We start from the raw sequence: 18,718 nt of genomic DNA, 5'->3' as shown, positions 1-18,718 counted from the left end.
AGATGTTAGTTACGCATCCAAGAAGATTAAGCACAACCATACAAGGAAATCAATAATTCATCACACACTAAAAACTTTCAGGCAGTCAACTGCTAAACTCCATAAATAAATCAATTAAAATCCCATGATAACGATTAGTTCATAATCGAACGGCTTGTCATCATGGGTTCCAATGATGATAGTAAAAAGGTTCTTAATACTAAAAGAAAATATTAAAGTATTAGGGTTTAGAAAACAAATCCAAATCGAGCATCGAAAGTATCGTCTAATTAGAAGAATACAAAAATAATATGTAGAACTAAATCTTATTCTTCTTAGCCATCTTGTGCTCTCTGCTTTAGGTTTTCCCCAGAGTTGCATCCCCTTTCTGATTGATATCTTTCTGTATTTATACGTTCCAGGTAACTTGACCCCACAAAACTTCCAAAATAGAATTAAAATATCCTAGCAGCACGGGCGCGCTGAGTTTCTGTCCAGGGCAGCGCGGGCGTGCCAGGGTAGAGGGCGGTCGCGCTTGCCTTCTGCCGAAGAAATTCTGTTTTCTTTGTTTTTTGCTCTACTCCTCATGCAAGTTTTTGCCCTTCCTTTCCTGAAATCATACTGCCATAGAAGCATAAAAAACTCCATTCTTGCCTCCAGTTATAGCTCTACAAAGACTCAACAAAAATGCATCAAAAACACCACATACTTGAGGTCAAGTCATCAACTTAAGCCGATATGAAGCGTTCTAAATGGATATAAAATCAACTTATCAGTGACTCCTCAAATAAGTAAGGGTCTCCCTTCTTTCTTTATTTTGAAGAGTCACAACCCACTCTTAACTTATATTTTTTAATAAAATTATCTTTCCATTTTCCTTCTCTCATATATTTTTTATGTACTTTTATAACTTCGATGTACTTTTATTTATAAAATAATAAATAAAGAGTTGGTTTAAATATTATTGTTAGAGATGAACCTTCTTTATCATATTAAGAGCTAATTTTTTATAATGTTTATAAAGAGTGTACTAAGAGTCTGTTGGAGATACTCTTAGGATTTTTAAACTATATGTTTACTTTGTGTTTTGTTTATTTGAATATGTCAACGTGGTTGACATCTTATTAGTAACAGTGCGATTAGAACATGAAAGTAATAGTTCAGCTGGAGTAGTTTTGGGGAAATAATAAGAAGGGGTTGCTGGTTTGTAGGTGCCACTTTGCTCGTAGTTATATTTAGGTGTAGTAGTTCCTTTTCTTGATGTTACGTAACCCGCTCTCTATATACTTCATATATACAAAATCGAGTTTACACTCATCTAAGTTTCCTTCTTGTTTACGCGTTTATATATTTTTAATATTCTGGTAACAGAGCCACAGCCCTGTGACCATAAAAATACACACGTAAGTGAAGAAAATGGAGTCTAGGAAAAATTAAGAAGTTTCATTTGGTTTCCTCTATCAAATGCTTACTAAAACTATTTATACGACATCGGCTATGAAGAAGAAACTATTTATGCCAGCACATGAAGTATGGGAAGTAATAGAACCCAAGAATTTCAACGCAATTTTTGAGGATAAGATTGACAAAAAAGCATTACCTGTTATTTACAAGGGGATTGCAGAGGATTTGCTGTTGACACTTGCTGAAAAGAAAACAGTTAAGTAGACGTGGGAGGCCATTAGGACATTATGCCTAGGGGCAGAAAGGTGAAGAAGGTAAATGCATACACACTGAAAGGAGAATTTGAATCACTAAACATGAAGGAAATAGAGAAACTCGATCAATTTTATATGAAATTGAATGGCTTGATTACAAATATCTGGGCTTTGGGAGAGAAATTTGAGGAGACTTACATGGTGAAAAAATTGTTTTGAGTAGTACCTTTAAAAATTTATACGAATTGCTTCATCCATTGTACTATTTTGGAACTCGGAGGAGCTATCAGTGGAAGAAGTTACTGGGTCCCTGAAAAATCATGAGAAGATAATTTGGGGAGAGACAAAAGTGAACGAGGGAAATAATATTTTACCGATAAAGAACGAGGGGAGAAAACATGAGCAATCAGATGGACTACTCTTGCTTACCAGAGATGAATGGATAAAAATATCATGCAAGAAAGGATATCGAAGGAGTTATGAAAGTCGTGGAAAAGATGGTCAACATTGAGGATGTGGCCGAAGCAGAGTGAAGTGCTTTAACAGTGGAGCTCTTACTGCCAAAAACCATGATACGATAAAAAGAGTAACTTTGAGGTAAATTTAACCCAAATCTAACTTGGATTGTATAATTCTGACTTTATTGTTAATTTTTTAATTTTAGATTTTGTCCAGTTTACTATTGTGCAAAGATGTATGACATATAATTCTATAATTTTATTTTTAAGAAATTCATGAAGCACGGAACTAAAGGGTTTCGCAGAGAAAGTATCATCACCTCTTTGTCCGGGAAGGGTTATATTGGTCTAAAAGATGATGAAGTAAGAACAAAGTGAATATATCAATATTGTAAGCCTATTTGTCATGGATATTTATATTTTATTCCATTTTGAACAGATCAAGAAAGGAAGGTTGGAGCCAAAAGTACAACCTGATAAAGCACTTTTTTTGAAAAAGGCTCGCAAGGAAAAAAATGGGGAAGAGGTCGGTGAAGACTTGACTGCTGTATGCGACGAAATTTTAAGTCACATGTATGATTATATTTACATACTAGTAGGGCCATAAGTTATACTGAATATAACTGATTGAAATGACATTATTCCACTAATAAATGAAAAATTAAATGATTTAAATCTTCTTAATTTATATAAATAATTTGCATGATGTAGTTATATTTATCGTGAAAATGAAATATATTAATATAACATAGAGAGAAAGGTCTCTATGCCTGATAAACAGATAAATATTAACAAATACCGAAATGTCTTTTGAAAATAACAGAATCTATTATGCAAAATTCAAAATTTCACAGAACATTGTATGTAACAAAATTATTTCAATTTCAACCCCAACAAATTCTATTATGCAAAATTATGTTGGAAATAAATTTTATTTAATTTTATTTCAAGTCAATTGGATGCTTAGTTGGAAAAAAAAAGAAGGGTGAAATATAATTTGATGGATGTGATGATGTTCTCACTACAGCTTTGGAGAGTCGTGAGCATTGTGGAAGGGTTCATGCTATTGAAGTGTACATACCTCCGAAATTATACTTTAAGTTGCCGAGGAAAAAAATATTCGAATCAAGAAGGAAGAGTTGATGGCACTAAATCGACAAAGAGATGATAAGGTCGAGAAAAAGATGCAGGCTCTTGAGGCCGAGATTGCTCAATAGAAGGAAATGATTGCTTTAGTAATTCCTCTTCACTCTCCAATGCAGTCCGAAAGGGAAAGTCATCAGCCAGTTAAAGGAATTATATGTGATGCTAATGATGATGATGAATGTCTTCCTATAGTTTCTCACCCTAGGCCTTTCCCTCCTAATATTTTGGTAAATTTACCACAAGTTAGTATTTTAATTTTATTAAATAATTTCCTGGATAATTTGGTCATTTATATAATATAGGGATTGCGGTTATGATGTTTAATTGATTGTATTATTAATGTAAGAAAATCCGAAACATGGGTTTTAGATTGTATTATAATATTAGCAAATAGGTTACACAATTTGATGTGTTATATTTTTATCGAACCGCAAGTGCATATTGTCTACGGTAGTACAAAGTTGCTAGTGCAGGTCGTATCCATAAGAAGACTAAGCTTTAAGAATTTTAATTTAACTGTTACGAATTATTTCCGAGAGAAGAACGAACATTAAAGGTTTTTAACTAACTACTAATGCAAATAACTAGGTTTTTAATTCAATTAACTAAAGGTCTATGATGGTGTAGGTTCACCATGTTTACACCAAACTAATCATAAAGGTATAACAATTTAGTGGGACGAGTAATTAAAGTAAAAGTTAATCTTTCCCAAGCATTAACACTTTCAGAAATTCAATGATGCTCCCACTCTCACTTTCAATTCTGCTATCATATGTGTGTCTCTAGTCAGTAAAATCTCCCGGTCTATTTCCCCTATTGTCTGCAGTTTTACATTCGTTTATATTTAACACAAGAAGTTGAATAAAGATTTGTTAACTTTCCCAGAAACTTGTTTTCCTCGTTTATATATACACAAACACCTATATCTATATATATTGCGTTACAGGCAATTACAGGAGGGCTTCTATAGTTTGTATCGGTGTTGTGGTTTATGGCAGATATCGATGCCCAAGTACATGCCAAGGGGAACAACGATAGAGACAAGCTCAAAGAAGGGGGAGGTTGTCCGAACTAACCAATCCTGGCACGCGATAACTATACAGTATTGGTTATAAAAATGAAAGTGTTCATATACCATGGAATTCCAGAGGTTATACTCTTGTCTCTGGCAGATAAAACCACGGATAAGAAAACTTGGGTACCAAAATTAACTTGATTTGATTTTAATGTGTGTAGGGAACACTAGTACAGAAGACACTTTAGGAGTCGCCTAATGCGTCAGTTAAATAGAGAACCGACGCATTTTTCTATTTTTCAAAGCGAAAGGCGTCGGTCGTTTTAATTAACCGACGCTGCAGAGTTAGAATAGCGTAGGTCAAGTTGAATGTCGTCGCTAGTTTGGTCTTCTTTGTCGGTTGGTCAAACGACCGACGCTGTTGGTGTTGTTATTGTGTCGGTCTTTTTTTTAGCCGATGCTATTAAGATAATATACAGTGTCGGTATTCTTTTTGTCCGATGTAAGAAGAAATAATTTTAAAAAAAAGATTAAAAACAAACACGGGTTAACATACGGGTGACTCAAATTTTCATCTCCTGCTACTATTCCACTTTAAACCTTTCATGTCCTGCTACTAAAATTTTTCTTCGATTTCTAGGGTTCGATTGTTGGCTCTGAGAAAGGGTAATCGATTGGGTTTCGATTGTGGGGTTTTGGCTGCTGCTGCTTAAACAATCGAAGAGGGTACTGCTTAAGCATCTTCACAAAGGTAATCCACCAACTTGCTTTCACAGTTCATATTTGCTATATACATACATACATATATATATACACACACACGTGTATATGACTCTATAAATTTCAGAATCTGCTTTGTTTCGATTGAATTTATCCAGCATGCATCATTTACTTTATGTTAATGTTCTTGAGTTTCAATTTATTATAATTTGATTGATTGATTGTATCAGTTGATTTTAGATTCAGATAAGTTGTATTTACAAAGTGCCTCTGATCATTTTGTATTTTTTCCGAAGATGTGTTCGTTGACTTTATTGTAATTGAAATATAAAGAATTGACTTGATATTATAGAAATTCAGTTTACTTGTGTAGAATGTGAAAATCGAGCTCTGTGCGCAACCGTTAATTACCTGCTTTATTTGTTTGTTCTCAATAACGTAATGTAAATATTTGTGCTCATCCTTCAATTAATGTTTGAACACTTGAAATTCATTGTAGTTGCTGAGTCTAACGGCTTCTGCTGCTGCTGCTTCACTATTTCCTCTGTGTCATTTTGTTTTACAGGTTGAATGTAAGAGTTTTCTCTAATTTATAGATTACATCATGATCAGGTCAAACATACTCATCAAGAAAAAAGTTGAGAAACTTCTACTCTGTAATTTGGAAACGTAAAACATTTTAGCATCTTTATTTGTCACTTACTTTCCCGATCTAAATCCCTAACTGCTAATTTACAAAGGAAATGAGAACAGTTAAAATAAACACTAGGTTGCTGATATACAATAGCTGTTTATAGCTTTGTGACCAATAATTTGTCCATATTGGTTTCAGCACATTCGTCATTCAAGCTTGTTTGCGATTATCTCTTTAAAATTGATTCGTGCTGCCAATTAACCACAACCAGTCCAGAGCAGCACCTGCAAATATACCGCCCAGAAGGAATAGAACTAGAATATTTCCCAATGCATTTTGCTCCGGACCCTGAAAATGAACACTTTGTTACTAATACGTAAAATTAAAAAAACTCAAGTTCGTTACACTTCAAGCAATTTTCTGGTTGGCTTACCTTGTATCCTTTAGGAGCTACACTCATGACACACACAGTTAGGTGACCGTTGGTTAATCCCAAGAAAGAAACAAGTAATATTATCCACCCCTGATCACCATATTTCACAATGAAATAAAATACAGGTATAAGCCAGAAACGGGATTATATCGCAATCATGAGGCCTTTTCGAGATTCCAACTTGATAAATTCTATCAGAGGAACATATCTACCAACTAGACCCATCACGTTGTACATTGCTATCAGAACAAGTGGATACCTGAAAAGCTGTACTAAGAAATTAGAAAGTTTTGACAAAATTTTGAGAAATTTATCTTATCCAAGGAATCCAGTTATTAATGATAAGCTTCACTGATTAACCGACAAATAAACCTCTGAACAGTGTAAGATAAACATTATCATGGGTTTTGAACAAAAACTGAATCAGATTAATATGATTATGCTTCAAAGTAAAGATATGTGACTTCTTTTGTCCAATTTAATTTGACATAATAACTAGCCGTATAAAGTATTACACTTTGTAGTTGACATGCACCTCTGAATTGCTACGTAGATTTTCTGACAGTGTTAATCATAGATAAAACCTAGTACAATATATCGTTGGAAAGTAATCTAATAGCTGTCTTTACGCAAATATGAAATTAAACCTTGTTTTATTGTTGAAGGAGCTAAACTTTGTTGTTCAAGGTGTGCAACCTCAAATGCTAGCAAATGACTTGTTTTACTTTTGACTTTCCAAAACTATACTTCTACGGAATGTATGCTTTTGACTGTTAGTTTTGTACTTTTTGATCTGGGTTTTTAATTTCGAAGCTTGCCTTTTTAGAGAGCTTTACTGTAAATTTTTAATTAGAGAGCGCTACATTGTCATTGGTTCATAAAGTTTGATATTAAACTTGTAAGAATGTGTAGCTCTTTGTGAATGACAGCTTTAAAATTCTGCAAACTGGTTCTCAAACTCTGTTATGGTTTGCAGGAGCACTTTGTTAAAAGAAGACAACATCTTGTAGGTCCCAATAATTCATCTCTCAAGGCTTTGGAAATTTTAACTGGCTGGTATATCTTTGTTCAGGTATGGTTTGCAGGAGCGCTTTATTTTCTCTTCTGAAACTAGATAGGTTTATTATATATGCTTGTAAATGGGTGATTTCTGTTAAGTTCTGCATATTAGTTTTCTTGCTGGGCTGCATTGGTTAGGTGCAATCAGCACGCTAAAATGAATCTGAAACATTGCAATCAGCACGCTACTTTGTCCTGTAATTGTTAACATAACAGAAACTAGTATGCTATTTTATATAGAAATATGAAGCAAATAGCTTGTTGTTCTTACTGTTTGTGCTCATCAAAATGAAAGGAGTATCAATCTCCCCATTTTTTATGATTATAACCTATTTAGGAGAATTAACAGCTCCCCCAAAATCCCTGCATAAAATGTTAATATTAAATCTGCTACAAAATTAATTTAATATAATCTGAACTTCTTCCATTCATTTTTGATAGAAAGAGAACATGAATCGTCTCACGTGGATGTATAAAATACCACGAGTCTCGCATGCCTATGTTAATGGTGTTAATGAGTTCATTGCATGTGCAGTAGAAAATCTAAAGAAAAAACAGATCGGACATGGAAAGAAGACAGGATCACATGCCCATGTTATGATTGTTATAATCTGAAAAAGTATCATAATATTGACACTGTTCGTGAGCATTTATTTCGCCGTGGTTTCATGGAAGATTATACTCAGTGGATTTGGCATGGGGGGGGGAATACACACTAGCAAGACTGAGACTTCTAGCAAAATTTATGAAAGTTATGGAGACAGTATGCCTCGTAATGAAGAAGATGATGCTGAAAATGATAGGGTTGAAGAGATGATCCAAGATGTTGAAGAAATCGTAGTGCACCAACCAGAAGTTCTGGAGAACTTGGTTGATGATTCTAAAAACCCTCGCTATCATGGGTGCAATGTTCAATTTACTAGGTTATCAACAACCTTGAAGTTGTGTAAACTCAAAGTAAAAAATGGTTGGAGTGACAAGAATTTCACTGAAATGCTCAAACTTTTAGCAGAAATGCTTTCTGCAAAAAATGAGCTTCCCACTTCCACATACGAGGTGAAGAAGATATTGTGTCCAATGGGTATGAATGTAAAGAAGATACATGCTTATCCAAATTATTGTGTGCCCTTTCACAAGGAGCATGAACATTTACACACATGTCCAAAGTGTGGAGCCTCCCGATATAAGCGGGATGGAAATAATTCTTCTATTAATGACAAGAGGCCTCCTGTCAAGGTGTTGCGCTACTTACCCATAGTGGAACGATTCAGACGTCTCTTTGCAAATTCCAATGATGCAAAGCTTGTAAGGTGGCACGTGGAAGCGAGAAAATCAGATGGAATGCTCCGACACCCGGCTGACTCTCCGCAATGGAGAACCATTGATGGTAAATTCCCAGAATTTGGAGGAGAATTTAGAAGTCTACGACTAGGGCTTTGTGCAGACATCATGAATCCGTATCGCACTCTAAGCTCTACACATAGCACTTGGACGGTTCTTCTAACGATATATAACTTGCCTCCTTGGCTATACATGAAGCGTAAGTACATCATGTTGACATTGTTAATCCCTGGTTCTAAAGAAGCTGGAATAATATAGATGTTTATCTTCAGCCACTTATTGAGGATTTAAAGTTATTATGGGATCAAGGTGAGAAGATGGATGATGCATATAGTCAGACATATTTCAATTTGCGTGCCATGATTTTCTGCACTATAAGTGACTTTCCTGGCTATGGTAACCTCTCAGGTTACACGATTAAAGGAGCTAAAGCATGTCCGATTTGTGAAGATGCTACGATTGATCTTCGTCTGAAGAACTGCAAAAAAATGTATATATGGGTCATCGCACGTTTCTTCCACTTACTCACCCTTATCGTAAGAGGAAAAATGATTTTGATGGGACTATTGAGACTCGAGTGGCTCGTTTTCCTTTAACCGGGAAGGAGGTCTTTGAATGAGTTAAATACATTAATGTTGTTCTTGGGAAGCTGTATAAAAAGCCAACTCCGAATAGTATTTGGAAGAAAAGATCTATATTTTGGGATCTACCATATTGGGAACAGTTGCAAGTGAGACATTGCCTTGACTTGAAAGCATTATTGGGACACTATTGAATATACCTGGTAAGACGAAGGATGGGATGAAAGCCAGGCTAGACTTGCAAGAGCTGGGTGTACGAGCTGAGTTAGCACCACAACAATCTGGTAAACGTGCGTATCTACCACCCGCTTGTTACACTTTGTCCAGAAAGAGGAAATAAGCTTTTGTGAGTGTTTATCAAGTGTCAAAGTTCCATTTGTATATTCCTCAAATCCAAAAAACCTCGTCTCAATGAAAGACTTGAAGCTTCTAGGTTTGAAGTCACATGATTGTCACGTGTTAATACAACATCTTCTACCGGTTGCAATTAGAGGCATATTGCCGAGGCACGTGAGAGTGGTTATCACAAAATTGTGCTTCTTCTTTAATGCTATATGTAGCAAGGTCATCAATCCCTTGACTTTCGATAAATTGCAAGCTGATATTATAGTCATACTTTGTGAATTTGAAATATATTTCCTACATTCATTCTTCGACATTATGGTGCATTTAGTGACTCATCTTCTGAGAGATAAAAATTTGTGGTCCTTTGTATGTGCGTCAAATGTATCCTTTAGAGAGGTTTCTGTGCATTTTAAAAGCATATGTGAGAAATCGGCATCATCCTGAAGCAAGCATAGTTGAAGGGTATTCGATTGAAGAGACTATTGAATTTTGCACGGACTATCTAGCATCTACCGATCCAGTTGGAATTCCGAGATCTCGTCATGAAGGTAGACTTGACGGTCAGGGTACAGTAGGACATACAATGATCACTCTCGGTGCTAAAATGCTTGATAGAGCCCATCTCTTTGTTCTACAACACATGACAGAAGTTAATCCTTACTTACAAGAGCACATACTGGAGATTCGATGAAAGAATCCCTCTAAGGGTGGCAAGTGGGTTACAAATGAACATAATCGATCCTTTGTGAAATGGTTTAAAGATCGAGTGATGTCTCAATATTCAAAAAGTCCTTCAACAGTTTCCAATACTCTGAAGTGGTTAGCTTATTGCCCAAACATACCACTGAGTTCTTTCCAAGGATATGATGTAAATGGGTACAGTTTCTACACACAACATCAATATAATAAGAGCACCGTGCAAAATAGTGGAATATCTGTAGAAGCTTTTTCAACAAAATTTGAAAGAGGCAATTCCATTGCATTACGAGATGTAAAGAAGTCTTATTATGGGGTGATTGAGGAAATCTGGGAGATTGATTACAAAGATTTCAAAGTTGCACTATTTAAATGTAAATGGTTTGATATCCGTCGTGGTGTTCGAGTGGATGAGTCAGGTTTCACTTTGGTTGACTTCAATCGGTTTGGTCATGAGGACGATCCATTTATACTTGCAACACAGGTCAAACAAGTTTTTTATATTCGAGACCCGGCTGATGTGAGGTGGTCAATTGTTCTTCAAGGTAAGCGACGCATTATTGGAGTTGATAATGTCGAAGATGAGGAAGAGTATAATCAATTTGACGAGAACCCCCCTTTCTCGATTGGCCTACAAACCACATCTATAGAAGATAGTATGGATATAAGTTATGCACGCAATGACCATGACGAAGGGGTATGGATTGATCATCAATAATGATTTGAAACACCTTCATGCCAATGAAGGTAATTTTCTACCCTATAATTAAGAACAGAAGAACAGAAGAACTCTGACAAATTCATCTTCAATTTATTCATTAAGTGGACACAAAGTGTGTACAGAAGTGTTAATTTTTTTAAGTAATTCTACTTTAAAACGTTAAGTTCAACATTTCCAACCTGCAACTCCTGAAAAAATATTGCCTGGAGAACATAAGCTGATATTCCTTTCTAGACTCACTTTTACTTAATATGAAGATTATACCATACCAAAGTTTGTTAATCGGATACTATTGCCAGATGAAGACACTGATGTACTAGAAACTCGATTGCTATATATTTTACTTATGTGTGAACTTGTAGTTCTACTTATATAAATTTTGATAACATGGCCATAGTTTTCTGGTTCTAATAAATACTAATAGTTTGTTAATTCTTTTTTCTTTCATGTTCTTCCCTTCTTAATTATATGAACTTTGAGTAATTTTTAACTTGGGCTTGTAGTACTACGTAATTAGAATTTCCTTATAATGTGTCTGGGTTGGTCTTAGTGATGAACTGGTTCTCATTTTTTCCATGTGCACAGTTGGACTTGGTATTTTAATATTGGATTAGAGCATAAGCTGGTGATTCTTTTGCAGACTGTTCGTGTGTGGAAAAGGTCTGAGAAAGGGAGCTATAAGTGCAAAGATATAGTAGACCATCACACTGCAGAGGTAAGTCATACTTCATTTATTCATGTCATTAAACTGTCATGAGTAGGTAGAGTTCAAAATGTCATTAGTTGGTAGATTAGTGCTCAAAATTGCCTTTTCTGTTTTACACTGTCATGCACTATAAATGTTATGGAGTTGATTATCTAGATAGGCATTATAGTAGTCATTTTTAGTCTATTACAAGTAATGTGTTTGTATTATCATTTAGAAATGTAATAATTTGATACTATCAAATTAGTTTCTCTTTGATGTGTTTTTTCCTTAATCATTTACGCAATCATCAACAGGTGCGAGCTGTCACAGTCCATCCATCTCAGAAGTACTTTGTAACAGCGTCCCTTGATTGTACATGGCATATCAAACCCTGATATGCAAAACTGTCAAAAAACTAAAGATTTGCTCATAGATTGAAGAATATAGTTAATATCCAAAATTGAAATGATTCAGTAGTAATGAAGTTTTCTGGACCAGATCTAGTAATGAGTTAGAGAACTTTCATTCTTTCACATACGAGTAATTACTTTAAATTGTTCAACTTTCATAGGTTTCTGCAACAAATGGTATCAATTATCAGCTCCATAGACACTGTTGCAATAATCCCAGCTATACATGATATTTGATCTTACAGGTGCAATAACTTAATGTACCATATGTACCATATGTAATAGCTCTTACATTTTATAACCTATTATGTTACAGGTATAAGATTAATGGATCAAGATGAAGATAGGAGGGAGCAAAACAGAGAGGAAGACAGAGAGCAAGGCAGGGAGCAAAGTTCTGAAGAATTAGTCAAGAAAAGAAGCAGAGGTCCAACGTTGTGCAAAAACTTGAAAAGAAGGATCTCAAAACAGAATTTGGATTGTAGCATTTCTTTCAATGAATATGGTGAGCGAATTAGGAATTTGCTTAAAGATTTTAGGACTTATGTAGGATCAGTGGTTCGATTCCTAGTTGATGTAAATATCGAGAGTTGGGACCTTGTAAATCAAGGCTTGAAAGATGCAATATGGGAAGATATTAAGGTACAATAAGAGAATAATGCATTTGACTTCAACTGTATTTAACATTCTTTGGCTGCTTGCTAATATTTCACTATTAGTAATTTATAACTTACTCATTATGTTGAGACCCAGTGGAAATTGGATGATTCACGGAAAAAGAACGTGTTAGAAAGAGCAGGAAAGCAGTGGAGAGATTTCAAGAGAAAGCTGACTAAGAATTATTTTCGAGAAGGCAAGGATCTGTGTGAAAAATACAGCTTCATTACCTAGGACACGTGGAAAACATTCAAACAGAGACGTGAGACTGCAGAGTTTAAGGTAATTCAATGTCAATTCCTGAAACATGTCTGATAAATTATAAATTATAAAGAAGTATAACACATCTAGATTCTGCAAACCAGAAATTTTTTTTTGATAAATTATAAGACTATACTCAAACTTTTCGAATGGAATCCATCTCGGTACAATAAAGAACTTACACAAGTGATCGGGTAGGTCAGGGAGTTCAATAGATCTCAATCATTATTCGACAAAAATAATTGATTATAGTTGGCAGAAAGGCTTACTGATAATGAGAATTAGTTGAACTGTTAAGCAACTCAGAGAAGTTCTCATCCAACAAATCTTGTCTATACCCACCTGAAAAATCCTAGTTATTACTCAGTCTTGTAAAGATAAAGTTTACTAGTTCACATTGCTAATGAAACTAAACAAGGGATTGCAAAATTACAGTTTCGGAAAGTAGAATTTGCTGCACTGAGACAAGTCTGACATATAAAACTGAACTGGATGTGGTATCATCTGTTGTTTCTTCCTCTTTCGTACTCAAACTGGATTCATAAGATTGATATGTTGGTGGTTCAACGATGGCTCCTCATGATTTTACTGTTTTGACGGATCTGAAGGACAGTGGGGTGGTTTCAGTGACACCTGAGATGGCCCCTCCTGACTATACCATCTTCTCAGATTATGAAGAAAATGAGGTAGTGACACCTAAGCCATGTGAACTTGTCAATGTTCCCAATGTTCATGGTTCTGAGGGAAAACAGACTGAAAATATACAATCTTTTCAAGCTAGATGTGGTGGCAGCTGCAGCGCGAAGAACCTGTAATAACTGAAAATGCTATTGATATTACGAATATTTTACAAGCTTTTGTGTGGAGTGAGAAGTATGAAGTGGTACCTACTAATCTAGAAGATGTAATTGCTACAGAGCCTGCTGTAGATGTAAACACAACGTCATAAAAAGCTGACACTTAGCTAACAGAATATAATGTCCAAGTTTCTATTGTAAATTAAATTCATCACTGTAGCTAATTCTTCATCAGCATCACATTCTTCTTCATCATTGTCATCTTTTTTATATTCATCTGAATTAATTAATTTTGACTAACATGAAACTTTTTTATCTTTATTAAACAGGAAATAAGCGAAAAGGCAAAAGAAAGTCAGAAACATAATGAACATGTTTATTACCTGGGGCCTAGTGGATATGCTTCAAAAAGAACAAAGTGGTCTATTGATGACCCCATTACTTCTCTCAATGATCCTGATTGCAGCAATCTGTCAATGCTATCAACTGAGCGTACTGGACACGGTTTTGATTGGCTTAGAGCACGTGCAAGAGCTGATGGACGGGGTGGTCATTACTTTCCGAATAAGAAGACAAAGGATGTGTGCCTGACCATGGTAATTCACTATACTTTTTAAAATCAGTAGGGGTATCCTTGTGAAATGAAGTGTTTCTAATTAATTTATTTTACAGAATGAGTTGCACAATCAAGCATCAGAAGGTTCATGGACTCCACAAGGCCATGATGACTTATTAGCACGTGCACTTGGGAATAAAGAGCACGGGGGACGTGTTAGAGGCGTTGATGGAGGCGTGAAAATAAAAGATGTATTTAAGTCAGGGCCAAGGAGACATAGTGGTCTTGTATCGACAGATGAATTGGCTACCATTATGGAAGAAATCAGAAAGAAAGTTCAGAAAGAGTGCGAGGAAATGATGAATTCAAAATTGGAAGGCATCTTCAATCAGTTGAAGCAGATGGGTGTGTCACTCGAGGCTAATCAATTTGTAAATGATGCTGGTGCCGGAAAAGTTGATAATGCTCAAAGTAGTTATCACTCGGTGGATCCAGAAGATTATTTCTCAACTATCAAGGTACTGTCAACATAATTTTGGATTATTAAATCTCTTGATTAATTGGGTTGAACCCGTCAAAAAAAGTTGTTCCTGCTTAAGATTGTGGACTTGTGATTCTTCTTTCATATTAATTCAACACTGATTCAAATTGAAATCCCGACTCAACTGGAAAATTAGTGAAATTTCTACCGTATAGATTCATAGGGGCCAGTGAATCAAAGATATAGTACTTACTATACGACTGAATTATTTTGTGCTCTCAAAAGACATGACTTGAACCTAATATAAAAATCTCTTTCTAATGAAAATTTCTTTTGAATATTGCAGGTTCCAACACTTTGTCGGCTATGGGTAATACATGTAGAAAGAGGAAAAGTTGTTGCAGCTAGAGGGACTCTTTTCCCAATCAATCAGGGAGAGATGATCCATAATAACCCGATTGCCCCTCAGAATGTTAGAGTATCAGTTGATGATGTTATAACTGAATACCAACTTACTCCACTTCCTGTTCCATGTTACGAACACGAGAAAATAGGAAATGCAGCTGGTACCTTTGTTCAATGGTCGAAGGACCTTGTGATATTGGGACAGGTATATCTTGTTTGGTTCAATTATGAAAAGTTTCCATTAAATATAACCCAATAAATATGTCTTTGATTAGGATCCTATATTGTAAAAGAAAAAACTCCATGAGATGACGCCAATTCAAAAGTCATCAAAGGTTGAAAGTAAAGGGTCGGTGACTCCCCTGAAGCAAAGTAGTTAGTGATGACATAAACTCGAGTGAGCACTGTGCAGGTTTAAGTTTCTTACTCAAAAAGAGGCCCCCTTCTAAAAAATCTGATGCATTCGTTTTTGAGGAAAATGGAGATGGTCCAATATATATCACACTCGAAGATGTCAATCAGTTTTTGAGAATGAGTTGGTTAAACATACCCATTGTGGAACTGTTTGTAAAGTAAGACTCAGTCTTTCTTCCTAATTCACTTTAGAATCTATTAGCAAACACATATATTGTGATAAATAATATTTGTAGGTATGTTAGCAAGTTGTGCAAATAATTGAATGACGATAAGTTTGCATTCATGTTGCCATCTAGACTAGCAATACCACATAATCATGAGCAGCAAAAATGCAAGGACGAAGCAACTGATTACATGACAAGTCTTTTGGTTGCTAATAAGGATAAACGTTATATCCTAGCCCCTTACATCCAAGAGTAAGAATAAAATCATAGTAATTGTCATGCTATATATATTATATAATTATATTCCGGCTAATATATTATATATGTTTTTATTGTAGAGATCATTGGATGTTGCTACTTTTTTGTCTCAATGAAAGTGCTATATACGTGTTTGATTCATTGAAAAAAGAAAGGAAGATACGGTTGACCACACCTGCACGAATGTATGTTAAAATTTCAAATTTCATGTTGTATAATTACTACATAGAGACTAGTCCTATAAGTGATGTGATGAAAGTATACATATTTTACAGGGCATTTAAATTATATGTACCTTAAGGTGGATTGTTGAATAACAAAAAAGAGTTTATTTGGCACCACACCGAGGTTCAGGTATAACTTACTTTGTTTTGTTTATTTCACTTATATTATATGCTCCTCACTTTTTAGTTATTATTTATGAATCTTGTTTGTTTATGTGTAGTGTCCCCAACAAAAAGGAGGCACAGAATGCGGTTTTTTTATGATGAGGTACATGTATGACATTGTCATGCTTTCTCAAAAAAATGCCAACATGAATTGGAAAGTGGTAAGGAAACTAAAATATCATAAATATTGGTTTACAATTTTTAAAATCAAGTACTAATATTTGAAGTATGTTAAATTTTTGGTAGGGTCTTGGTTCTAGAAGCTATGGTAGAAAGGAAATTAGCGAGATACGAGAGATTTGGGCTCAATTTTTTACTCTTGAATGTCTATAGTCAGGTAATTTTTTTCAGTACATGTCATTAATTCATGTTCACAATAAATATTGCCATTAATTCATGTTTTGTTGAATAATTTATTACATATATGATTTTATGTACTAATATAAACTTCTTTTTTCAGGGCATGGTACTTGGAGATACAAGAAAAGAGTGCAGAACAATTACAAGGAGTCTAGATATCATCAAGAATCGAGTTAGTCTGAGGGATTTGTCATGAAAACATTAGTTTTGGATGAATTTTTGTACATATTGGGTTGTAAACTAAAATTATGAACAATTCCAAATTTATTTTAATATAATTTGTGAACTTTTTTTAATTTTAGGGTGTACCTCTGTTTTTAATATGTGTAGTAAACACGTTAAAAATGATCAGTAAATAACAAATGCAAAAAAAATTGATCAGGAAAAAACAATTGATCAGGCAAAAAAATGCAATTATAGAACTAAGGCGTCGGCATTTTAGGACCCGACACATTTGCTCTACAACTTTTAGCGTCTGCATTTTAAGAAGACCGACGCAATTGATAAGCACAATAGTGTCGGCATTTTAAGAAGACCGACACAACAGGTCTAAGATTTAGCGTCGGTTGCTTAATTGACTGATACTGTTTGTAAAACTATAACGTCGGTTGTTTAATTGACCGACACTATTTGTAAAACTATAGCGTCAGTTTTCTTGCCTTCTTCCTGTGTTATTTAACCGACGCTAAACAGTTTTTTGCGTCAACCATTTAACCGACATTGTAGGCATTTACCTACAACGTTCCCTGCATTTACTGCGCTAAAAAACCGACGCCTTAGGCCTTTTTTGACCGACACCTTAGGTCTTTTCTTTACTAGTGCACTGTTTCAGCCATTGTAAAATTCAAAGGGGAGATGAGCCGTGAATTTGACATGATTGATCTTGGAAAACTTTCTTATTATTTGGGTTTGGAGGTTGAACAAACAAAGGGTTGTATTGAAATAAAGCAGACGACATATGCAAAGAAAGTGCTACAAAGAGCTGGGTTAAGTGAATGCAATGCAGTTAATTATCATGTGGAATTAAAGCTGTAAATCGATGTTGACAAATATGGTGAACCGGTAAACCCAACTCATTATAAGAGCCTGATGGGAGGATTGTGCTACTTAGTTTATACTCGACCCGATATAGCCTATTCTGTAGGCATAGTCAACCGTTACATGGAGAGACCCACTATCATGCATTTGAACGCAATAAAACGGATATGTCGATATTTGAAAGGTATTTTGCATTAACAGTCTGGTGTACACAAAAGGTCGTGGTAATTATCTATTGTCTGGCTTCTCCGATAGTGACCTTGTTGGGAGTATTGAGGATCAAAAAAGTATAGGGGGCATGGCTTTTTACTATGATGAAAGCTTAATTCTGTGGGTTTCACAGAAGCAGAGATGTGTAGCCTTGTCATCATTTGAAGCCGAGGAATATGGCTTCAAAGTGTACTAAGTCAGATCATGGGTGTGAAGGCTGCACCAGTCGTTCTCTATATTGATAATAAGTCTGCCATAGACCTTGCAAATAATCTAGTTTTCCATGGTAAAAGTAAGCATATTGATGTGCGTTATCATTTCACAAGAGATTGTGTGGAGCACGGTTTGATCGAGATCAAGCACATCAGAACAAGTGAGCAACGAGCAGATATATTCAAGAAGGCATTGTCTGCAGCAAAGTTCGAAAAGATGAGACATTCATTTGGAGTTCAGGAACATGTTTAGGTTAAATGGGGAGCATGTCAGGCTTAATTCTAAACATCTTTTATTTAATTGTTTTGTTTTATATCTTATTGAATAAATCAACAATTACGTTGAAGTACTAATAGGCAGTTAAGATATCATGGAGACAAATCAGGAGTATGACATGATCTTTATGAGTAATAGACGTTGGTTGCATATTTTATATATTCCTTGTACATCTTCCACAGACTATAAGTAATCCCAGTTGCAATTTCATATAAAATCATTACTCTGATTCTTAGCATAGCAGTTTGGTTCTATCAAATATGCAGTCAGACCCATGGACTAAGGGTCTGTTTAGTATTGTTGTTGCAGACACCTACAACAGCTTTTTGCTCCAAAACTGTCAGAAATGTGT

This window comes from Apium graveolens, chromosome 3 (genome assembly GCF_009905375.1).
Source record: "Apium graveolens cultivar Ventura chromosome 3, ASM990537v1, whole genome shotgun sequence".
Taxonomy (NCBI): domain Eukaryota; kingdom Viridiplantae; phylum Streptophyta; class Magnoliopsida; order Apiales; family Apiaceae; genus Apium; species Apium graveolens.
This window is presented reverse-complemented; position numbering follows the sequence as displayed.